The following is a 26,780-nucleotide window of genomic DNA, read 5'->3' on the forward strand; positions in this document are numbered from 1 at the left end:
AGGCCAAACCATAAGTTAGAGTGAGATGTGCTGTCTCTGTTTGAAAGATTTTGAGGATAAGACAGAAAAAGGTGATGATGATCTCATGAGAAGTAATGTTTCATGATTTCTTAATCATGGTACCGGCAATTCGTTGATTGTAACATGGCGACTTTACTAATGAGATGACTATTGCTGCAATAGCTCTATAAACAATACGTAAGCAAGTGCATCGTCCTGCAAACATCATAAATACATGATGTGTCAACTAAATTTTAGCCGGACATCGGGCGTCACTAGAAGCGTTCTGATCAGATATGCCGGAATGCTTAGTTCTAATCAAATTTCGTTGCATTTCATTGAAGCGTGCACTGTCCTGAGATATACACGGAAAGGAATCTGTTACCGCTGTCCTGCTAAAAAAATTAATGGAATCTTTTTATATATTCGTGAAATCACGACTTTTATCCGTTTGCTTTTCAGGTAAAATATATTCCATGTTATTCCACTATATCAGAAACTTATTCGTAATCAATTTCATCGACACAGTCTCAATAAAAATTTTTTTGCCTTTTTATTTGGGTAATTTTTGACACTAATTTGGGCTCATTTTTGACACCAATTAATTCAGATTAATTCGGGTAGTTTACAAAAACATGCTTCAGCGTTTGTTTCATATATTCGACAACATTTCTCAGACCAAATGTATCAGTAATAATACATTACAACCATAGATAATTTCCATTGATGTTCTTTTAGACAAGCTCCACCAACATGGACTTCCAGCGGTTATAAATAATTATTTGCACAACTTTTTGTCAGAGAAACGCATGCATTTTTCACATGGCGGTATGGCAACATTCAGAATTAGCTACATGGGTCTCCCGCAAGGCTCATGCCTCAGTCCGCTCCTCTATAATTTTTAAGTGAATGACATTGACAGCTGTCTTGTAACCCCATGTACACTAAGACAATTGGCAGATGATGGCGTGGTTTCAGTTACTGGACCCAAATCTATTGATCTGCATAAACCATTTCAAGATACCTTAGATAACTTGTCCGTTTGGGCTGTTCATCTTGGTATCGAATTCTCTGCGGAGAAAACAGAGTTAGTCGTCTTTTCAAGAAAGCATGATCCCGCGCAGCTTCAGCTCCATATGATGGGAAGAATGATCCAACAGGTTTTAACTTTTAAATACCTCGGGGTGTGGTTCGATTCCAAATGCACGTGGGGAGGACACATTAGGTATCTGATAACGAAATGCCAACAAAGAGTAAATTTTCTTCTAACAATAACAGGATCTTGGTCGGGTGCTCATCCGCAAGATCTAATAAAATTGTATCAAACAACGATACTTTCAGTGATGGAATATGGCTGCTTTTGTTTTCGTTCCGCTGCAAACTCTCATATTATCAAACTTGAGCGAATTCAGTACCGTTGTTTGGGAATTGCCTTAGGCTGCATGCATTCGACACATACAATGAGTCTTGAAGTTCTGGCGGGAGTTCTTCCATTAAAAGATCGATTTTGGGAGCTTTCATCACACCTGCTAATAAGATGTGAGGTGCTGAATCCCATGGTAATTAATAATTTCGAACGACTAGTCGAGCTTCGATCTCAAACGAATTTCATGACAGTATATTTTAACCATATGTCACAGGAAATCAACCCATCCAGATATATTCCTATCCGTGTCAGCATCCTGAGTGCCCCTGATCAACTTTATTTTTCGATACATCCATGCAGCGCGAAGTGCGTGGAATCCCGGATCATCTACGCTCGACGGAAATCCCAAAAATATTTTCAAGTAAGTGCAGGCATATTGACTCTGAAAACATGTTTTACACGGACGGATCGCGAATTGAAGAAGCGACAGGGTTTGGTATGTTCAACAATAATGTTTCGGCCTCAAGAACCTGCATCTGTTTATATAGCAGAGCTAGCAGCAGTTCATTATAGTTTGAGTGTAATCGTCACATTATCTCCAAACCATTATTTCCTCTTCACAGATAGTCTGAGTGCAATTGAAGCCATTCGCTCAAACATGACTGGCAAGACTGAACCGTTTTTCCTGGGCAAAATAAAACAGTGCCTGAACGACATATTGAACAATAATTATCTAATCACTATTGTCTGGGTCCGGGCTCATTGCTCCATACCTGGCAATGAAAGAGCCGATATTTTAGCCAAACGTGGTGCTATTGAGGGTGAAATTCTTGGGATAAAGATGATCCGAGTCGGTGGATGCACTCAATTATTCCGAAAATATCGACAAAGGCATGGTTCAGGGGATGGGATGTGAGTAGGGATTTCATTCGTGTGATGTCCAGACTCATGTCCAATCACTACACGTTAGATGCACATCTCCTTCGAATTGGGCCCTCCGAGACTAATCATTGTGCTTGCGGAGAAGGTTATCGGAATATTAATCATGTCGTTTGGACATGCGTGGAGTATCGTGATGTCAGATCTCAACTAATAAATTCTTTGCGTACCCAAGGTAGACTATCCAATGTCCTAGTTCGAGACATTCTTGCTTGTCGTGACCTTTCATACATGAAACTTATTTATCATTTCATAAAGAAAATTGGAATTTCAATTTAATAAAGGCCCCTTTTAAGATTTAGTTCTGATTACAGCTGCGTCCATGAGTTCAACCAATAGCTAAATTAGAATAAAAATTATGTAATGATACAAACAAACTCGAAACAGTTTATGAAATTATCAACAAAGTGAAAATAACAGCTTATTTTATAATTTATAGAAGTTAATCGTTTGGTTCAAATAATATTTCCGAGTAGATTTCATAATTAATGACGAGATACCTAAGATGATATTTAAGTAATAAGATGAATATGTTTTAATAAATTCAAATCGTTGTGACTATGTTAGAATTAAATTAGGATAAGAATTTTATGTAAAAGTGATGCTACGGCGAAGAAAAACTTATGTAAACTGCCTTAAGAAATAAACGTATGTATGGAAAAAAAACATAGATAACAGATATACATGCTCGAACAAAATTTTTCAAAATCCTGTGTTTATTTCAAATTTGCTATACGTTGGAAACACTACTGCCACCAACTCGACTGTTCGCCGCGATTTTCCATTACGTTCGGGAACGAAAACAAAATCCTCCTGCCTGTTGTAGAAATATTTCAACTACAACAATTTTAACACTTATCACACGATTTCCCCAAGTGTTTAAGACAACGTTATTTCCAAGTCGCATAAATCACACGAGAATTCGATCATAATAAAACAAAAATAAACTTGTCATTTTAACCAACAGCAAAACGAAAATCTATCGTGAAGTGAATATTGCACCTAAAATTGTGGCTCTGTGAAAGCGGCACCCAAATCATCGTGGCACCTCGTGTCGATCGTGGTGACATCTGCAAGTGTTCGCCACGCTGATTGATCAAATTTTACACACATTTTATATGTGAGCCTGTATATCTGTTATCTGTGTTCCAACGTAATCATAGATCACTACCTGAAATAAATATACGTATAAGAAAAAAATAATTTGTTGATTGCGTCACTTGTACGATTATATCTTCGAAGTTAGAAGTGTCAGCCATATGATCTTCGAAATCGACACACAGCCCAATTTTAGTCTCGAACGAATTATTGATAATGGTTGCGTTACTTATGCCATTATATCACCTAAACCGTAAATGACAGTCCTTTAAACTTCAAACTTGTTAAATGAACCAAAGTAGAAGTTCAAGCGAGATTAACTTTGTTGAAAAAGGTTCAGTCATGTACGGAGAAAAAAAGCTCGTTTTGTTATTTACGTCACTTTACCATTATATCTCCGGAACCAGAAGTTAAAGTCATTTGATCTTTGAACATTATAAATGATTCATTATTGGCTTTCAAACAAGTGTAAGTTTATTAAAATCGGTTGAGCCATCTTTGAAAAAAAAATTCGGTAAAAACAAAACGCGTTTTGTCAGTTACGTCAATTATACCGTTGTATATTCGGAATCAAACGTGATTCGAGCTGAGTCGAATGGTATAAAAACACTATGGTTCCCGGAGGCTATAGAGAATGGTAAACATTCTTAACTATTTCGCCACTAATGTCACAATACCAAATAATAACAGACACAGATACTGGCATTTCGGTATGTTCGTTGCAATTTTCATCAGTGCATCATTTCATTTTTACTTCATGATGCAAATGATCTACATTATGAATAAAAACTCTTCTTGTCCTACGAAAATTTGTCATGATTGGAATATGCGTATACATTACATTTAATTTCATTCTTGTAACTCCAGTTTTCTTAACGGATAGTATTTTGAACCTACACGGAGAACCCTTCGATCATAAAATTGCGATATCGCAGTTTTTGATTTTTGCGATAGTTGATTTAACTAATTTCTTTTTGATTCAACCAAAATGGTTTTTGATTTGCATATATTCAAGTAGTTGAAAAATATGATGTTTTGAATGCTGTCAAATGCCGAAGACAGTTGAAAGCAAAACAATAATTGCAATGCAAATTCAACAATTTTTTTAGTTGAAAGCTGTTCGCGTCGCTTCAAAATGTCAATGAAAACAACATCGATGGTTAAAGCGATTGGTGAAATTGTGTTCATTCGATTTGAGAAATTCATGATAACAAGTGTTTATCTTTTGAAGTTAATCGTTTGGTTCAAATAATATTTCCGAGTAGATTTCAATCAGTAATAAGAGGAATATGTTTTAATAAATTCAAATCGTTGTGACTATGTTAGAATTAAATTAGGATAAGAATTTTATGTAAAAGTGATGCTACGGCGAAGAAAAACTTATGTAAACTGCCTTAAGAAATAAACGTATTTATGAAAAAAAGAAAGTGTTTATCTAACAACGGTGTTGTGATAAAGTTAACCTTGTTTAAGATAAAAAGGTTTGGTGACAAATTAGAAAATGTTAATGAATGTTTTGACATGAATTTAATTTATGAAAGTAACAGGAGCGAAGGGTTTCAAACACACAGAACGCGCTGCGATTGAATGGCGCGTTTGAATTGCCGTCGCAAAATTCCAATTCCCAGCGGTTGATGCACTAAAGCTTATATTAATTGACTAAAATTTTCGCAAATGAATAACATTGTACGAATTGATTCATCTATTTGCAATGTCTAAAACAAATAAAACCGATTTATTTTTCAACTAACAGAATTTTGTTTCAATAACAACACCAGTTATTTCAACTAAAATATTTGTTGAAATTGAAAGGTATGTGTCCTCACTAATTGACAGCATTCTTTTTCAAACAGTTAAATTAGTTATTTCAACCATCGTTTCTGCTAATCGAAAACAAAAATGACAGTTTAGTTAAAACAACAATCGATTAGTTGTACCAAATTTTAACCAATCGAATTCAGAAAATCAACTAATATTCTGGTTGAAATGGGATCGCGGGAGGTTCATAATTGCAAGTGGAATAATGGAAAGGTAAAAACGCTATGATTTTTTTTAACCGCATCACCGATGACGTAGAACCGTGATCAACCAAGTCAAACACCGGTAATAGACATTCAACGTTCTGGTTTCTTCGACATGATTGGAAACACGTGCTCATGTGTGCTTAGTGCCGATGAATTCGGTTTTGTTTTGAAAACGTAGTAATTTTTCCTTCTCTTTTTTATCTCCCGTACACGCCATACGAAAGTGAACAAAGCACGCTGTGTACTTCGTTCGCAAAGCCGTTGGTGTTTTCTTCTTTTGTATCAACATGTACCGAAGCGTACCAGGTTTGCATCGTCATTTAGTATGACGGATTTAAAGTTAGATCTGGATGAAGTTGCACATATGTCTTAAGATAATGAGAGCTTCAATTTGAATCATGATTTGTGAAAATCAGTTTAACCGTGGCAAAAAAAATCAAAGTTAGTTCCGTTTTTTGGAATTTTTCTTCTCTAATACCCGTGCTTTCGTAATCGGAAACCGGGGACTAGTAGTCTCAAAGTAGGTTTATATACCCATCAACTAACAAAATCTAGCAACTAAATGAATTTACCAGTAAGTTTTAGAAAAATTTGCACTTCCTGTGTTGAGAGATTTTTAAAGAATTTCAAGACCTTTTATTTGCATCTTATTTTGTGATAACAGGTAAGGCAATGTGCGAGAAAATTGAGTGCAAATATTCTCACTTATTGGTACATATTACCTTGTAAGTTTGGAACTACAAGTCGGATAAAGACGAATTTTAAGGTGAAATGTAACGGAGTGAATAGTAGTGTTTGAGAAGAATTTCACAAAAAATCTGAGAAGGCAACTTAGAATTATAAAACTTTAGTCGAAATAACCGGAAATGGAAAATGTTTTTTCATAAACTTTTCATCATTTTCCATTTTGCTTACGCGCTTCTGTTCCGTATGGTGGTGGTGAGAAAAGTGCACAGTGGGTTCGGTGATGTTATATCGGATAAAAAATTATATAGATAAAAATATGACACGAATTTATGCTTTGGGTTTTGTATTGAAATGGCAACCATTTGAATACAACAAAATGGATATTAGAAGAAATCGTTCGTTTTCTAAAGTAACTGACGTCTATAATGCTAGTAATGTCCAACTCTGTTCAGCTCAATGCATTGATGTTGCTTCGTTGTAGTATCATATAACAGATATTACTTCAGATTTTAGCAAACCTGGACAGTCTACTGAATGAAATGCATACAAGCCCATTATCGTTCATTTAGAACATTGAAACATATCAAACATCTAACATTCGTGTAACCTGGTAAAAATATATACGTTTATGGAAAATGTATTTATTTGGTAAATTTTAGAATTAGAATCTATGCTTGCTACTAAACTCAGGCATATATACTCCATCAGAAGAAAATAGGTAATAAATATCTCATTATGCTCTTGTCTTCGACTATCAAAAGAGCTTAGAATGATATTCGTGAGGTTATATTAAGAGCTAAAATAGCTAAACAGATAACAGCGAAACAGACTTATAATTGTCATTCGCATGAGCAAAGTAATATCTAATTGAGGTATTTCCAATACTAAAACAATAGCACAGCAAAATTGAAATGTAGATTACAGTAACTAAACCTAAAATGTATTTGAATTCTCTTGAAGGAACGCGAATGACGATTTCACCTTAATAGCGAGCCATGGGACAATAAGACCTTTCATTTGAATCTGAGTTTGCGAAAATCGGCTAAGCCATCCCAGATAAAATTGAGTTATATTATTTGCCTCATACACGCAGACGTCTATAAAAAGGAGAATTTATTTCAAGACATCCACTGAAATGTTCGTCGACTGATAGGGTAACGGTACCTTCATTCATCTCAGCTCCAGTAGTCATCTCATAAGTGAGTGTGAGATCTGTTGTCTCTATTCGATAGATTGACTTTAAGGGTAACATGAAAATAGAGGCATTCGCGTCGCAAAAACAGCAGTACACCGAAGTTTTTTTACGCGGTTCTTAGGTGTTTTTGTTACGCGAATTTCCGAAGCTACGCAGTTTTCTCGTTTTGTCTTAGAAAGGCATGAAATGTCGTGATCTGGTGTTATCCCGAAATTTTTTTAAAGTAAACACTAGAACATTTAAAAAATTTTCGATATATGTATACAAAAAAAATTTTTTTTTGTCGAATTCCACCAGATCTCGACTTTTTATGCATTTCTAAGACATTCGGCATTAAAAAAATTTCGGAAAGTTCCAAAGTCGAATTCTTTCAAAAAATGTTTTTGAGATTATATCAGATCTGAACGTTTCATGCATTTCTGTCATGCATTGTCAAAAAAAAGTGTTTGTTTTAAATTTGGCGGTTTTTTTTCTGCTCGGATTTCCGAAGTTACACGATCGCAAGATCTGAGTCCCAAAGTCGACTCGTTTAAAAAAACTGTTTGGGGTTACACCAGATCTGGACGTTTCATGCATTTCTAAGATATTTGGCACCAAAAAAAATTCTTTAGTTTTGCGGGTTGTTTTCAGTTTTTATTTTTAGTTTTCCGGATGGTTTTCTAATTCGCTTTATATATTTTTAGAGTACGCAATCGATTTGTTAAAATCACTTTTAGAGTGCCCAAACGATTCCCTACCATAACTTGAAAAATACTTTTAAAAATACGTACAAAACAAATGGTTTGCTATTCTAAAAACGTGCGCCAAGTTTTATTCAAATAGAAAAAAGTCGATTCTGATTTTGCCACGTTTCCTGCTGAATTTCTGGAATTGCTCACTTGTTAACAATGACACTCTTACAATATATGTGCATGTCGGATTTTTGTCCTACCTTCGTTAGCAGCAGTCATTCATCATGTCCAACTGCAAAAAAAAGAGAAAAAAAAAGAATTACTCGGGTGATGGGAATGATACTGTAAGTTACAGAGCCGCTCTCTAGGTTTTAAAAGTGCGGCTTGATTCAGTTACAATTTTTAAGTTGCTGCAATCGTCTATCCTTCCGGGTGACTTGGTCTGGTAATGAACGCTGGTATCGTTGTCGGTTTCTTAAAAAATACTGTCTCTAATGAATCCAGTGAAACAGAATCCAGGATAGCATAATTTATTTTTGGTGCATTCCTGGCGGCGCTGTAGCCAGGAAACGGTAATTTATATGCTAATGTGCTTTTTGAGGGCAAGGAGGCAATGCTTGCTCGCTTTCACAGATATGACATTTCGTGTGGGGAGTAATGACAGTAATGAGCAACCTAATACATTTTGTCTTGACAGTGCGCAATGATTTGCATGATCCAATTTGTGTTTTCTTTGCACAACTGGGAATTCTTCGAATGTTGAGGCGGTGTAATTCTAGTTCCTCGATACACAGAAACGGCAGATGCAAATAATCTTCACATCCACTGATATTTGTCGTTTTTCTGAATTCGATTGGTACAAATTTGGTACATCTAATCGATTGTTAAAATGTTTTAGGTTGAAAAACTCTATTCCGTAAAAGTGCCCGGGTGGCAGGGAACGCCCTATCTTGAGGCAAGATTTCGTTCAAATTAAAAAGGCGTTCTTTTTGTTATATTTTTTTTTGAAATTTTGCACACACTTTCTACATATCAAAAACCAGACCCCAACGTTTTTCTTTTCGTTGTTTGTTACTTTGGAGAAGTTTACCAGCTACAAAATGCCAGATTTTTTCATAAAAAATCGTAGTTTTCACTTTGAACAACCACCAAAAATAAAAAAAAATCAAACAGAAACGTTGGGGTCTGGAAAAACTTCTTCTCTAACTATGCAGCATTCATTTGTTCACTTCTGATTAGTCTGCGCGGAGATACAGTGGACACCGCAAATCATGATTTTTAAGAAGCGTCCACAAAAATTCCTCTTCATCGACTTATTTCGTAATATTTTTCCACGAAAAAATTACAAAATGTTGTTCGAATGATGCTTTTTATCATGTAAAACATTTGAATTTATTATGTTGAACGATAAATTCGTGAAAATGATGATGACCCAACCCACTCTAAATGACGAATGTGAATGATTTAAATTTTTGTTGTATCCGAAAATATGCAGTAATTTTTGGTAGGACCATAAGACCTTTCATTTGACCCCAAGATTGGGAATAATGGTTTTGAGTCAATTTTACAACATTTTTTACGGGTTTTGTTCCGCCAGTTTAAGTGACGGAGTATAATATTGAACACATTTTACCTTATAGCTCCGGAACCGGAAGTCGAATCCGAGTGAAATTCAGGAATTCTGTACCGTAACCAGGAAGTGAAATTCAGGAATTCTGTACCGGACCGTGAGACCTTCTATTCGAATCTAAGTTTGTGAAAATCGGTCAAACCATCGCTGAGAAAAAAGAGTGAGATCCATTTTGTTATATATGACCACTGTTTCCGGTGCTTCCGGGACCGGATACCGGGAACCAGGGTAGCCGGAATCGATTTGTTTAGTTGCCTACTAATAATGACTATCGATTTGTGTAGTTTTGAGACCAGTTTAGAAATTTTTTGCGTTCTTTGTTTCGTCGGTTCAAGTGACGGAGTATAATATTGAACACACTTTACCTTCTAACTCCGGAGCCGGAAGTCGGATCCGGATGAAATTCAGGAATTCCGTATGGGACCGTAAGATCTTTCATTTGAATCTAAGTCAAAATCGGTTCAGCCATCTCCGAGAAAGCTTAGTGAGATTATTTGACACATACACACACATACACACACATACATTGCTCAGCTCGATGAACTGAGTCGAATGATATATGACACAAATTTTACTAGTCGGTTTTTCAAGTGATTGCATAACCTTCCTATATGAGAAAGGCAAAATGGTACTAAAGACTGTCCCAGAAAGTATGGACGCAACCAAAAACCGCTGCCATTTCGCAATGGTTCAGAATCTGTTAGTTTTTATGGCTGCGTCCTGTTGTTTACACTCTTCTCTAACCACTTGTGCAGTTTATTCGTTTTCATTCGTTTGTTTCGAAATGCGTGGACTTTCAGCAGAACAACGTCGAAAAATTGTGTACAAATTTTGCACAGAACGCGGACTGTCACTGAGAAGAACAGCAAAAATGGAGGAGTAAGTGAAAAAGCCGTGCGAAATGCAATCAGGAATTTCGATGAGGATAACACCTTTGAGGATAAACCGATAACGGGTTGAAAAAAAGGTCCTGCTAACCTTCAGTTGGATAAATGTATACAGAAGGCGTTCGAGCAAAACAAGAAGGTTTCAGTTCGGGATGTGGCCAAAAAAGTGGGCACTTCAAAGTCAAATGTTCTTCGTGCTAAAGAACGTTTGAATCTTCGAACCTATAAGAAGCAGAAAAAACCAAAACGTAGTCCGAAACAAGAAGCATCGATCAGGCCGAGGGTTCGAAAGCTGTACAATACGATTCTTGCTGGAAATTTGAACTGCATAATCATGGACGACGAAACCTACGTGAAACTCGATTACAAATCCTTACCGGGACCACAATATTATACAGTGCGAGAACCAGTCCGAGACATCGATAGAAATCGAAAAATTTGGTAAAAAAGTTATGGTCTGGCAAGCAATTTGCAGCTGCGGTAAGATCTCGATCCTGTTGTCTTCTGGCCAGATCTTGCTTCTTGCCACTACTCGAAATCAACGGTAGAATGGTATACTACCGAAAATGTCACTTTCGTCCCAAAAGACATGAATCGACCAAATTGCCCACAACTTATACCAATTGAGAAATTTTGGCAATAACGAAGGCACATCTTAGGAAACATGCCTCGGCAGCCGAAACCATTCAACAGTTCGAAAAAGATTGGAAAAAAGTCTCAAAACTTGTCGCCAAGAAGTCTGTACGGAATTTAATGAGGAACGTTCGCAAGAAAGTGCGCCAGCTGGTCTACAATGGCCAAGTAGCAAATGTTGAGAATAATATTCTGTTGTTGTAGTCTAATTTTATCAGTATATCGAATAAAATTTGAATATCTAACACTTGTGAATTGTTTACAGCGAAATCAAAGTGCGTCCTTACTTTCTGGGACAGTCTTTATGAAACATTAAGACATCTAAAAGTATTATGACAATAGTTGTCAGCAACCTTTTTCGAGAATTGATCAACACACAATTTGCAGTGTGCATTTTTTCACATAGCCCGAATAATTGCATAAAATAATGCTGAAGACAAGAAATCATTCGAATGTGAGATTTTTTTTCAACTTGCAAGGATAGTGTGCTGGCTAGCCAAAATGGCACATCGATGACGATAATTATCTTTTATTGCATAATTTGAACCGAATTAAAATCTATAAAAGATCAATTTAGAAAAAAATCCTTTTTTTCGGTGGCATCGCCCGGTCGTCAGATCATGGAATGAAAACACTTCTATTGCGAAACTGCTGTCAGCTTGAGAATAAATCCTAAATTTTGAACTGGACACTCGCCAAAATGAATACAGGTTAAGACAATATAAATAAAGAAACAAACATTACCATCAACATTGGATTTTATATGATGAAAAAATAAAAGTAGATTGTACGGTAGCTCAAACCACTCCGGCAGAGAAGTTTAGGGTTCAGATGCTTGGAAAGTGTTGCGAAGATGTACTACAGTTATTTGATGAATAATACATTTATAACAGAATTACGTTTCTAGAAACATTACGTTCAAGCGTATCCCTAAGCAGGGCACTCTCCTCTACTGCCAACGGCTGGAACGAAACTAAAAAATTTAAATCACTGAACAACTTTCTCGCCTTGTAGGCACTCTAGAACCGTTCGGGGCAGTCCCAGTGGTAAACTTTTAATAAGAGAAATTTAAATTTCAGTGCACCCCGTCCGACCCCGGGGACTGGAATGTACTTTCCGTAACCTGGAAATTCACGAGATTTTGTTTTTGTTTTTATTTTTCTGCGCCATATTGCTCGGTTCAAACGACTCAGCAACATAACCGGAAAGAGTGGGAAGAAATTTTCTTAAGGTAGTCACTGCGAAACCTACTCTGGTTTTCGGGATTCAGTAAGCAGGAGCAAGACTGTAGCAATAAATTCTTGCATTATTTAGAGCACAGAAGGAATAATGTTAGTGAGGTGAGTGGGTTTTGGCGCTAGAACATGTACAGATGGGACAGTGTATTTATCAACTACTATTCTTGAGGGATACTAAATATTTAAAATACTAAATAAAATACTAAATATTTGAATACATTCGATGTTAAATAATCAGGCTCAAATTCTGCTGACAAGCATTGAGAACTTTAAAGTTTTCTGCAAATCAAGTGGAATGGTGGAAAATATTGTTGCAAAAATACTAAATTAAACAAAATCTTTTTTTTTTCTTATCGCATAACAAAATTAGTCTCAAGCCGTAATTGTCGCAACAAAAGTCTCTTTAAACATAACGAAAGGCGAAAGCAAAAGGTTCTAGAGAAGATTACCAAGTCTCTCCTGTATGTGGCGTCATACGAAAAACATTTCGCGTATGACGTGAACAGCCTGGAGGTGAATTTGAATGCTTTTGACAGTGTTATCAAATGAAAAATGTGCTTTCGCTAAAGAAACTTTTGAATGAACCACCTTAGCGTAAGCTTTCCAACGCAAAATAACATGGATGTTAGGTAAATTAACGGACGTCATTTATGTTTCATTTTGTATAAGCGACACACAGTGGGCGATCTGGTCCGAAATATCTGATCATAGAGAAGTAAATAATTGATATGGTTGTAATTGTACAACACGAATATTTCATTACACTTACGGTAATTATTCACTCTTCCAAGTGCTTTGTAGATAATTGAATATTTTGCATCGGATTGGCCCACTAAGTTTTGTCTTAAATGAAATGAAAATTTTCTATTCAAAATACGTCCGTTGAGTTACCCAGAATCATCGCTTATATTTAACGTTGAGAAACTTACAATAAAGGGGTTCATTCAAAAGTTTTCTTCTGTGTTTCTTTGACGGAAGTACAGGCATTATTTAATAACAATGTCAAACGCATTATTATTATGCTACTTATCTTTATCCCCGGCTTTGGTCCTTTGAGGTCGTTCACCGGATGGTGTCATATGCATTGAAACTCAGATATTTAGTATATTATTATTTGACCCGAAAACGAAAGTTGTTTTAGGCTAGCAATTTAGATCAGTAGTATTCTACATTGCACGAACTAATAATCAAGCAGACGATAGTGTTATATAGAGTAGCTATTAAGCAGTGTGATAGACTCAATATGAGAACATTATTTTCTTTCTGAAATTTCTTACGTTGTGTTGTGGCGATGATCTTGGCGGATTGCACACTGATATCATCAGCGATTGACGTGTATCTACTGATTGACTACTGATAGATTCTTATGAAATGGAATTGTAAATTGGTAGCATTTCTTTCCGATTAATACTTTTAAACAGCATGATAGTCATCATTGTTGGTCGCTTCTACCTCCATCGTTCACAAGAACAATGAAGAATTAGGAAAAGAGGAAATACTGATGTTTCAACCTACTGAACGGTACGGATGGTCAGGAATCAGGAATCAGAACAAATTGGCTCAAATGGCACGTTCCCCTTGATATTTGGAGATTTGTGCCTTGCCATCAATTTGTTTTTAGCATCATTTTCCCGATATATAAGAGGGAAGGATTGAAAGGAAATGGTAAGGGTTGGACTAGGAGGATGGGAAAAATTGACGACACAAAAACACATAAAAGCAGAAGTAAATTCTGCACCCCTAAGGGATGCTGAACAATCTGCTGAGGATCACATTTAGTGGAAGCAGAAGGAAATTCTGAACCTCTACGAGGTCCCGAACAGTCTGCTGTTAATAAAACCTCCAACCCCCGAGAGGATTTAGAGATCTTACAAAAGCGACACCATTCTCGGAAGAATGCAGAACGACTCGCAGTATGTACGAGCAGAAGTAAATTCGGCACCCCCCAAAGGATGCCAAACAATCTGCTAAACCCTATTTAAGGTGAATACAGAAGGGATTCATTCACTCCAGGAAGAACGATGAACCCTTCTGACTATAGCTCCTTACCACATTGGGTGAGAAACGAGAGAATATCCTTCAATTTTAGCTCCGCATACACAGACTCAACCATGTATGGAGAACCAAAAACCCGGATACGTAGCTGCGTCAATGCGGGACAGTTACATATCAGATGATATGAAGTACCATAATCGCATTCACACAAATCACACGAATAATACTCAGCACGTTGAATAGTAGCCATGTGATAAGTGAGTTTGCAATGTCCAGTCAGAGCTCTGACCAGAATACTGCAATGATACTTGGAGAAATGCAGTAGACACTTTGACATTTTCAGATTTAAATCTGGTAGAAATGCTTTTGTCTGAGCGCAAGTTTGCAAGCTGCGCCAGTAAGACGGTATGCACAAGATAATGCTTCTTGTTTTAGGAACACATGTAGTGGTTTAATGCACAGTAGCGCCTCTAGAGCAGCATTAGGAGTTGTCGTGAATGCTCCTGTCATCGCCATTAAGACCATCCTTTGGAGATGATTTAGCTTCGACTGAACTGTCGCGACTTCTCCTTTCTGCCACCATACAAGACAACCTAAGACCTGCTAAAATTGGTATAACGATAGTTGTGTAGATCCAATGAATATATCTGGGTTTGAGTCCCCATGATTTTCTAAAAGCTCGTCTGCATTGGCCGAAAGCCATGCAAGCTCCTTCAATCCTGAAGTCAATGTGAGCAGACCAATTCAGTTTTGAGTCAAGAATAACCCCGACGTATTTAACTTGATCGACCACAGTGACCTCTGAACCAAAGAACTGCAACGGACGAGCTCCTGTAATTATCCTACGATGAGTGAAAAGCACCATTGATGTTTTGCCCGGATTTACAGATAATCCAACCTGACAACACCATTGTTCAACAGATCGCAGGGCTTGCTGCATTAAATCAAAGAGAGTGTTAATGCTTATACCGGTCATCAATATATGATAATCGTCGGCAAAACCATAAGTCGAAAATCCAAGGTTATTAAGTTTCCTTAACAAACCATCACCGACTAGGTTCCATAAAAGTGGGGATAGTACACCACCTTGAGGACACCCACAGACACTCAGCTTTCTAATCTCTGCTTGCCGAAGCGATGAACAAAGAAGTCGATTGCTAAGCATTGCGTGTATCCAGTAAGGGAAAAACCCAAGATATTCCGTTCACGACTGCAATGTTTAACCTCCTGCAGCCATTCAGCCATCGGTACGGAAATACACCTTGACTTAGGAGTTCCTATTTTTGTGGCCTTTTACGACATGGAACAGGAAACCAGTGGATCAATTCTTGGTAAAAAATAATTCCGCCGGATGCCACACGGCTTACCTGTTTGGTGGACTTATACCATCGGTACAGGTGGACCGTAGCGTTATTCTTAGCCAGTTGGGAAACCGCTACCGACACTACACGGCTATCTAGGCTGCTCAGAGAACCTTCAACCTACTGAACGGTACGGATGGTACTCGGAAGGCAAAGTAAATTTTGGGTATCGATACAAGGTATCAAAAGGCAATAAAGTATCGATACCTGTAAGTATCAATTGATACTTGCGCAGCAATCATTTCAAAATAAAATTAAATTGTCGACTGTGGCGTTATTTTATTATGTACAGAAAGGTGTTTTCACATAGCAAAAAATGAATTGAAACAATCGCAATGTGATTATCAATCGATGTGAAAATGATTAGATGTACTGAACATTACATTTCACTTAATTTCACAACAATTTTCATGTCCTAACCTTTATGTCGATACACGAATACTACACTAAAAGCCAATTCCTATTGCTTTTATTCCATCGCTATTAGGTGCACTGAAAGAGAGTGCAATAAGCGTGAAAAATTGAAATAATTGATTTTTTTTAAGAATGTGACCTTCATGTACGTGTTTTTTTAGGGTTTTCTCCCATTGCACTCTCTTTCAGCGTACCTGTGGGACGAAGTGAGATTGTCGAGAACGAATTTCAACGACGGCTAGTCCACGGCATATCAATGCATGCGCGAGCTTGGCGCTTCATGGAAGCCGAAGAAATAAAAATGTTGCAGTAAAGACGGGTGTAGCGTGCAGCCCACCTGGGTTCGATTCCCAACCCCGCACATATGGTTAGAAAGTTTTTTTCTGGCCCACAGTGGTGGATGAACTTTGAGGTAAAGTCTTTATAATTAAAACAAAAAAAATGCTGTGTCGTAATGGGAATTGACTTTAATCTGTTGTGATACTGTAAGTATCGAGACCAAAAGTATCGATACTAACAGTATCGCTCTGATTTATCGGGTATCAATTCTTGAAAAAAAGTATTGATACCTCAAAGTATCGACTCGGTATCGGACGGAAGCTCAAAGTATCGACTCGGTATATGAACGGAAGTATAATGACTCATCGGACTGTTTTGAACATGTAACAGAATTTGATATTGATGCGAATAATGTTTAGGACTTTCACTAAACAAGAGATGCGACCGTGCAATAATATTAATATTAGTAAGCATTAATCCATGCATTGAAATAGTGGACAAAGATAATTTAATAGAACAAATTTTTATCAATGCTATGTTTATCCCCGGTAACTATTATGTCTAAGAGAAGGATGTCTTTGGTCTTACTCTAACTTTTTCTGCTGTACGTTATAGGAGCGCGCTTCGTTAAGCGGCTGGAACCAGAGTTACACTAAACGCTTGAACTATTCTTCAGAAGACACATAATATTTTAATTCCTGGATCGGTTTTTGCCAAATTCAAATAACATCTGTTTGCCTTTCTCATATAGAAAGGCTATGCAATCACTGTGAAAACTTTTTAACCAAATGTAATATACCATTCGACTCAGGTCGACGAACTGAACCAATGTATCTGTGTGTGGTACCATAGCCTGCTATTGAATTTCATCCCGCTCCGACTTCCGGTTCGAGAGATACAGGATGATATACATACATACATTTATTTGCACTACATCACATATAAGATAACACGAAATCAACAATAGTACGCCACAATACTCGGTTTGTGGCTGCCTCTCTCCATCCTCACGCCCAATACTCGCCAGATCACGTTCTAACTGGTCCACCCATCTTGCCCGTTGTGCTCCCCGCCTTCTTGCTCCAAACGGATTCGTGGCAAACACCAGTTTAGCAGTGTTGTTGTCTGGCATTCTTGCAACATGCCCTGCCCATCCGGCTTTGGCGACCTTCTGGATGCTGGGTTCGCCGTAGAGTGAAGCGAGCTTGTGGTTCATTCTTCGCCGCCACACGCCGTTCTCCTGCACACCGCCGAAGATCGTCCTTAGTACGCGTCGCTCGAAAACTCCAAGTGCTTGCAGGTCCTCCTCGAGCATAATCCATGCTTCGTGTCCATAGAGGATCACCGGTCTTATAAGCGTTTTGTACATGGTACATTTCGTGTGGGGGTGAATCTTTTTTGACCGCAGATTCTTTTGGAGCCCGTAGTAGCACTGGAGCACGACTACCACTGATGATGCGTCTTCGTATTTTACGACTCACATTGTTGTCAGCCGTTAGTAAGGATCCGAGATAAACAAATTCTTCCACTACCTCGAAGGTATCCCCGTCTATCGTGACATTACTTCCTAGACGAATCCTGTCGTGCTCGGTTCCGCCTACTAGCATGTACTTTGTTTTCGACGCATTCACCACCAGTCCAACCTCTGCTGCTTCGCGTTTCAGGCATGTGTACAACTCTGCCACCGTTCCAAAGTTTCTCGCGATAATGTTCATGTCATCCGCAAAGCACACAAATTAACTGGATTTCGTGAAAATCGTACCCCGGCTGTTAAGCCCGGCTCGTCGCATTACTCCTTCCAAGGCGATGTTGAATAGTAGGCATGAGAGTCCGTCACCTTGTCGCAGTCCTCGGCGAGATCCGAATGAACTGGATAGTTCACCCGAGATCCTTACGCAGTTTTGCACACCGTCCATCGTCGCTTTGATCATTCTAGTCAACTTCCCCGGAAAGCTGTTCTCGTCCATAATTTTCCATAGCTCTATGCGGTCGATGCTATCGTATGCTGCCTTAAAGTCGATGAACAGATGATTCGTTGGGACCTGGTATTCACGGCATTTTTGGAGGATTTGCCGCACAGAGGATTTGCCGTCCTAAACATTATCCGTTGTCGATCGGCCATCGACGAAGCCGGCTTGATAACTTCCCACAAATTCATTCGTTTTAGGTGATAGACGACGGAAGATGATCTGGGATAACACTTTGTAGGCGGTATTCAGAATTGTGATCGCTCGGAAGTTCTCGCATTCCAAATGGTCGCCTTTCTTGTGAATGGGGCAAATTACCCTTTCCTTCCACTCCTCCGGTAGCTGTTCTGTTTCCCAGATCCTGACTATTAACTATCGGTGCAAACACGTGGCCAACTTTTCTGGGCCCATCTTGATGAGTTCAACTACGATGCCATCCTTACCAGCTGCTTTGTTGGTTTTGAGCTGGTGCATGGCATCCTTAACTTCCCTCAATGTGGGAGCTGGATCATTTCCGTCTTCTGATACACTGGTGTAGTCGTTTCTCTCGTCATCTTGAACCCCCATGCCTACGTTCTCCGCGCCGTTCAGGTGCTCATCGAGGTGCTGCTTCCACCTTTTAATCACCTCACGTCCATCCGTTAAGAGGCTCCCGTCCTTATCCCTGCACATTTCGGCTCGCGGCACAGGGCCGTTGCGGGATTTGTTGAGCTTCTTGTAGAATTTCCGTGTTTCTTGAGAGCGGTACAGCAGTTCCATTTCCTCGTACTCCGCTTCTTCCAGGTGGCGTTTTTTCTCCGGAAAGATGCGGGTCTGCTCTTTCCGCTTCTGTTTGTATCATTCCACGCTTTGCCGAGTTCCATGCTGCAGCATTACCGCCCGCGCTGCGTTCTCCTCCTCCAAAATCACTCTGCACTCTTCGTCGAACCATTCGTTCTCCGTTCCACGTACCCGACGGTGCACTCGGCTGCGTTGTTTATGGCTGCTTTTACTGTACTGCAGTAGACTTCTAGGGGAGCCACAACGAGCTCGCCCTCGTCTGGCAACGCTGCCTCGAGATTCTGCGTGTATGCTGAGGCGACATCCGGTTGCTTCAATCGCTCTATGTTGTACCGTGGCGGTAGTTGGTACCGTGCATTGTTGATGACGGAGAGGTTTGGGCGCAGTTTCACCATCACCAGATAGTGGTCAGAGTCGAGGTTAGCGCCACGATAGGTCCTGACGTCGATAATATCGGAGAAGTGCCTTCCATCAATCAGAACGTGGTCGATTTGCGATTCCGTCTGCTGTGGTGATCTCCAGGTGTAACGATAAGGGAGGCTATGTTGGAAGAAGGTGCTACGAATGGCCATGTTCTTGGAGGCGGCAAAATCGATGAGTTGTAAACCGTTTTCGTTTGGCAGCTGGTGGGCGCTGAACCTTCCAATCGTCGGTCTGAACTCCTCCTACTGGCCTACCTGAGCGTTTAGATCTCCTATGATGATCTTGACGCGTAAAATGCGTCCTTGTCATCATCATTGCTTCCGGAGTGAGGGCTGTGCACTTTGATTATGCTAAAGTTGAAGAAACGGTCCTTGATCCTCAACCACATTCTTTCGTCGATCGGCCACCAACCGATCACGCGCCTCTGCATATCACCCATCACAATGAAAGCTGTTCCCAGTTTGCGTGTATTTCCGCAGCTCTGGTAGATGGTATGATCACCTCTAAACGTTCGCACCATAGATTCTGTCCAACACACCTCTTGCAGCGCTTGATGCCGAACCCGCAGTCCTTCAGTAGATCGGCGAGTATGCGGGTGCTCTCGATGAAGTTGAGAGATCGGCAGTTCCACGTACCGAGCTTCCAATCGCAAGTCGTTTTTCGTCACAGGGGTCGTTGCCATTGGTCTGATTTTCCGTTTCAATAGTTTTTTCACGGCTGGCTCGCAGGGCCGGACACCAACCCCCTAAACTTCCGGAGGACCATAGTGCACAGTTGAGCTTAGAGTCCTCGCATTCGGACGTCGATCAGCCGCCTCTAACATGGGGAACAGACGCTGTTGTGAGCCGCTCCTAACCTGGAGAACAGACTGTCAGGCTTGCAGAAGCAAACCCCCCTTCCCTGTCAGCCTAGGAATAAAGTTCCTGAACTAAAGCGTGATAAGTGGAAATCACATAAAACTGTCTAATAAATTCTTCTAGCTTGCAGAGCTTGTTAGTTTGTGGGCAAATAAACTTAATTTCATCTGGATCCGACTTCCGGATCTGCAGCTACAGAGCGATGAGTGTCAAAGTTTTCAAATTGCCATATAGAATGACAATATGTACAACACCGGTAGGTGCAACGCGGAAGAAGAAAACACAAAACGAACAATAAGTGTTTTGTTCTATTTCGTACACGCTAAGAAAAACGAAACGGTTACGGATGTTTGCTACTAGTGTGTGATATTGGTATAAGACGGTGCAGCGGTTGATAAAAATTTAGCTATTTTCTGACAAGTGCGATCGAAAAAATGAAAGAGTGTCAATGAATTGAAATTTATTTGAAAAAATATGCAAATTTCCCAGCCGGTAGTGCAGTAAATTGGTTTTGGATACTTCTTCCAGTTCCATAACTACGGTGTCAACAGAATTTGTAGACTTTGTTAGATTAAATCCGAACCAACTTTCCAATTTCTATTTAATGAACAGTTGCTTTTGCGAACTCCACAGTAATATTTATGATGTTATGAGTAATACGAGAAAGGCATCATTACACCGCTAGGTGGATTAAAGCAGTTTTTTTTTTTGTTTTAACTCATAAATAGTTTTTATCTAGTCGAGTTCGTATGCATTTGACTTGTTTTTAATCAATATTTCGGCTTAATAGTGCAATTCTAGAAATTAACAGCATACATGGTTGCAAAAAAAGGTTGCGTTTTCGCCGATTTAGATGAAACTTTATACACGTCTTAAGAGTGACAAAACAATATTTTGTCGTGAATACGACTTACTTTACTATGGGGTGCCTTTTTAAAATTTACTCTAAGAGAGTGATAAGTTTTTGATCGTGAATATCTATTGTTGTATCTAACGAATCAAAAATTTTTTGCTACATGCTATCGGAAATATGATCACAATTTTATGATAAAATTTTCATTTGCGTGACATAATCTCAAATAGTTCAAAATAAACTTTTCTGAAATGTTTGGTATAAACGAGTATCAAAGAGGATAATTCATAAGGCGCGTTTGCTTTTCTCGTATTTTTAAAGATCATAGCTCAGTGATCTGTGAAGGGATTTATATAATCTAATTACGAATTTTTTTCAACTTAAACGTGTATAGCAACAGCATTGAAGTATTTCAATAGTACACTATTAAAAAACCTGTCTTATTTTACCCATGTCAACACCAGCCAATCAGAACGCGTTCTGAGGAAGAGAACAAAATATCTGCTGCTGTAGAACAAATCGTTCGAGGAAAATGTTCCGAACAGTGCTTAATATCGTAGTAAGTTCCACAATTTGGTCCTTCTGAAAGGCAGGAATGAATCCCGTTGAGCATCCTGATAGTTTCTTTCAATGAAATTCAAATCCGAAATGAAATAATCGACATTAAAATTCTATACGCTGCTATTTTTATAGCCGTTAGGGCCGCCCATTAGTTAAAAAGCTACAAACGAAATCACGTAAAAAGAATCCTCCTAACAAAAATTGGATCAGTTTGGATTCTATCGCCACTGCGAGCAGATGTATTGTATGTCGTTTGCAAAGCTATTTTCGCTTCCGACAAGAGCAATTACGTCACAGCTGCCAGTCATTTGCATTGGTGAAAAAACAACGGTAAAGAGCATTACACAAAATCAGCCGTTCTAATGGCTCTAAAAGTTTTCTAAAGAACTATTAGGATTTGTTGTTCGCAAATCGAAAGTAATTATCCTCAGTTTAGTGCAAATCAAGAACAGTTTGGTTAGATTTGTGCACTTTTCGCTATGTGAAATTCACAGTAATCGAGATCAAGTGAAGCCTTCTTTGTTTTTGCGAAAAATGTGGAAAAGGGAATGCTTGCATAATTCATACAATTAATCTACTAATTGATATTCGGAAGTGTTAAGGAACATGTCAGTTGTTTTCGTATTCACGGTATCCAGTTATGTCTCTGACATTACCCACCCGTCTTTTTTTTCCTGAGCAGACAGACCGATTCATCTCAAGACTAATTTGTAAAAAGGACGAATGCATTTTTTCATGCACTTTCTTCATGTCGTAGTAACTCGAAAACTGTTAATTATTGACTTTAAAATAATGCATCAATAACATACCGAGAAAAAGAAATTAAATACTTTCTCACAAATCGTAATACTAACAAAAAAAAATGTAAATAAAAAATATGCTTTTTTAATTTAGTTTTTTTTCGATTCCTCTGTATCAAACTAGTTATAAAATCGGCAATTGAAGATCATTTGATTAATGTCTTTTGTAAAATGACGCAGTTACTGCTAAAACCGTTTAGATGCAAAGCGTATTTGCATTTCGTCAAGATTTTGATAAATATCCTCATTTAAACATCAAAATGAAATGAAAAAGAGTGTAATAGTAGGGGAGATCGGGGCTGGTTGGTCGAAGGGAGTTTTCTGAAAATGCTATTACGGTAGTGGTGACATCTACAGTGATTTTGATGAAGTATTAGGTCACCCAAGTACCGATGCATTTTCAGGTGTTTTTGTGTTGTCATTTGAACCGAAGCACGTTTGTTCCTATTTTTACAGCTGGTGAGTAAATTTCTGTTTTGATAAAGTAATAAGTGTAACGCAGATCAATTTACTTTTGATTTCCAAAAACGTTGTACTATTGGAAAAGGTATTGAAAACCTCACAAAATGGCGTATTGATGTCCTGTGTAATCTTACTTTTATTGTTGTTAATTGTGATTTTTCTCGAAAATATTTATTGAGGTAGGTTGAGTTTGGTACGAAATTTGGTGTGCACGTTAATATTCATGAAAAATTACCCCTTGTTTTGAACAGAACTTATGCTAATATTGATGATTAAAAGAACAATATGCATGATAAATTAGTAATAATAATAGATTAAAATTATTTGAAATACGAGATTAAAATTATTAAAAGTTAGAAATTGTCGTTAAAAATGATTCCAATATTTTATGAATTGAATGTGATCAAAACTTCAGGCATTTAGAGTGCCTCACAGGATTTGTTGCAGAATGACCAATCCTAAATAAAACACACCCATTAGTACTACACCCCATATATTAATCTGCTGCAGATGTAGGACTTTCAGAAGTCGTCAGACCTTTCTCCAAGGCGAGTGTGAGAATAGATTTGGAAGAACGTAAAGGTCTTAAATCGCGGATCGATCCAAATTCTGAACGATTCCCTTATAAAAGCAGAATTGTGAGATTAGAAAAATGAAACCAAACGTAAGCGCGTACGATGGTGGAGGAAAAGGTAGAGGCGAACCTGGAAAAGTTCACTAATGTTTCCAAAACTAAGTCTAAAATAATTAGGACTAAAAAATAAGGAGAGGAGTTTTAGTTTTTCGTTTCATGCATAACACGAAATGGGACCTGCTTTTCACGAATAAACGATTTCCATTGATGAATTTGTTGTGTTTCTCATATTTTTTCCACTCGGCTAACCTACCCCGGCCTTGGTTATAACTATTTTCTTGATTTTTATTCAGAAATAAAAAAAAAAAATACAAATGTGCTCATGAAATGTATCTTTATGACAGAGGAAAACATTTATCAAAAAGTCCACCCAGAAAGAGTACCAACAGAAATTTCGAAAGTAAAACTCAGATAACCAGTCTCGGTCCCTCCTGACTTTTCTCCTAGAAGTAGGCCTTATCGAGGTATTAGGGCATGGAATTCTAAAACCTGAATTTATAGAATTCATTGTTCCAATATCTCAAGAATTATTACTTCTGGCCATTAAGAGCTAAGTTAACAACCGGATAAGCATGTGAAATCTACCCCCCCTCCTTTTAGAATCCGCATCGTTATACCATATTTGGAAAAGGGATAAATGGTGCATAAATTTCTAGGACTAAGTACCATGCGTTTCCTTCTAGAAGACAGTATTTGAGGCATGCTTGATTGGATTTTTTTTATAATGGAAAAAATTGAGCCAAAGTATTTGAACACATTCAATTATTATTTTTCTGTTACTAAAACTCCAGAGTGTTGCCAAAATCGAAAATATAAAAATATTTAAAATATTGTAAACTTTCCCGACAATGACTAAGGCGTCCCTGATTTTTCTTTCAAATTTTTCTGTGAAGAGGTGATGGATTAGGGGGAAGTGTAATACTGGAAGTAGCAAAATAGCCGGGAAGAATGGCAAAGTATACAATAAGATGGTGACTTCAACTCTGTTCCGGTTTTAAAAACTGTGATTTTGTCATTGCAACTAGTAATATCTACCAGAAGATTTATTTGCAAGAGTTCCGGGCAAAAGGTTTTTTTGCCTTTTTTCAAGCAAACCAATTGTTTAGTTCTATTTTGGTAGGAATTATCATCTTACCAATGAAGGTCATGAACTGGTATACCATTAACAACAAACGGATAGTAAGCCCTTCCAACTCACCAGAGCTCTGCTCAATAGGAAAATACTGGAACATCGCCGAGCATAACCTAATAAAAAACACAAAAGAAAGCCACCGATGAGAATTAGTTCAAGGCAAACTAGCATTCTGTGTCGAGTAAATTATGTAAAGATTAAATTTCCTTTTTCCTAACTGGGTCTTTAATTCTCTAGGTGGGAAATTAGTTGTAGTATTACAATGATTCGATGAATCGTGCTAGTCACATGCACGCTCTCGATTAGCTTGGGGTTTGACATTCGGAAGTCCAGAATTCACATCAAAAGTTGGTTTCATAATGATTGTCACACCACAGCAATGGGCACATAAAGGCAGGTTTTCAAAGATATAATCAACTCGATTAGACATAACAATGCGTATCATCAATGCACCGTTGAGTTTTGAATGATATGATCTCTTTTTGTTCACATCCAGATTGGTTGCGGCAAAGGTGGTCTTACTCATCATTCTATGCTCGTTCATAGAATCTAAGTGCTACAGTACACTTAGGCTTGTTTGTGACAAAATCAAGACCCCCTTAAATACGTGAATCTCTAGAAATACTTTATCAGAGCGTGAAGTATTTCACAGACTGATGAACGGTGAAACTTGAAAAAGTTCACAAATGCTTCCAAAACTAAGTCTAAATAATTAGGATTAAAAAATAAGGAGAGGAGTTTTTTACGTACCTGCATAACACAAAATTGTGGCTGCTAATTTGTTTTTCACAGATAAATGAAAAGTTATTTTTGGTGCTACTACAAGCTTTTAGATCGAAGATAGCGTCGAAAGAAGAACAAGAGCGAAAAGTAATTGCGTGTTCTTAAATATTTCGAAACATGTTTGACAACAGCCAGGAAGGCTGGGAACGGAGAAATAACAGATCTCAGGGACCACCAGAGGGACGCAATGGTGAAGCAAATATTGCAGGAGAGACCATTTCTTTCGGTACGTACTGTTGTTAGGAAAATAAAAATGTGTATACTTTCAAGCACCGGCAAGGTACGTAGGTGATTACTTATGTATTTAGTTTTGGAAACACTAAGTGTTGCCGGTGGATTTGACATTTACATCATAAAGTTTGACATTTTTAACCATTACCATTTCCAGAACATTCTTTCGTTTTCGCGTAATTTGTTTTGTTCAAAGTGAGTTGCAAATTTTGCTTCAGGACAAAAATGGAATTGAATCGTGAACATTTTCGTGCAATGATTTATTACGATGTTCGTCGTGGGTAATCAAGACAACAGTGCTTCAATCAACTTAGTTCAACTTTTGGCAGTGTAGCACCATCCTGTGCGACTCAAAAAAGACTCGTGTGTATTGGTGCAAAGAAATGCTGAAAAGTCGACTGCATGGGTGTTCCAAGAAGAACCAAATCCAACTAAAAATGTGCTTCGAGTGCGCACTTCAAAGAAAATGATGGCTTGTATTTTCGGTATGAACACGCTACCATTGCTTTAGAGGATCGTAAAACCGTCAAGTCTGATCGGTATACCACCATTTTTTTGTGGTTTCGAAGTTTTTCGTGGAATAAGGAAAACAAACCGAATATTTGAGTACCCGAAATGTCGAATTGATGGGCCGTATAGTCCTGACTTGGCACCTAACGACTTTTAATTGTTCGCTGTTCCGTGAAGAATAAACTGCGTGGAGAGCGATTCAATATTCCTGAAGAAGCTATTGAAGCGCTCAAAAACCATGTTTTGGGAATTATGCAAGTGGAAAAAATGTTATGAAAATTGTTTCTAGCGTATGCAGAAGTGTATTGATCATATAGTGAAATATTTTGAAAAATAATGAAATGATTTCCGAACAAATATAAAACTGTTT

The 26,780-nt window shown here is 38.1% G+C and overlaps 1 protein-coding gene across 1 annotated transcript in view; it reads right to left on the minus strand.

Annotated features, from left to right (window-relative positions):
- Positions 1-26,780, minus strand: part of LOC131432609 (uncharacterized) — a 311,087-nt gene that overhangs the window by 91,956 nt on the left and 192,351 nt on the right. Inside the window, exon 4 of the mRNA XM_058598975.1 lies at positions 8,241-8,272. The gene's annotated coding sequence lies outside the window, so the exon portion shown is untranslated. The remainder of the gene's footprint in view (positions 1-8,240; positions 8,273-26,780) is intronic.

The sequence above is a fragment of the Malaya genurostris genome, chromosome 2 (genome assembly GCF_030247185.1).
Source record: "Malaya genurostris strain Urasoe2022 chromosome 2, Malgen_1.1, whole genome shotgun sequence".
Lineage (NCBI taxonomy): Eukaryota > Metazoa > Arthropoda > Insecta > Diptera > Culicidae > Malaya > Malaya genurostris.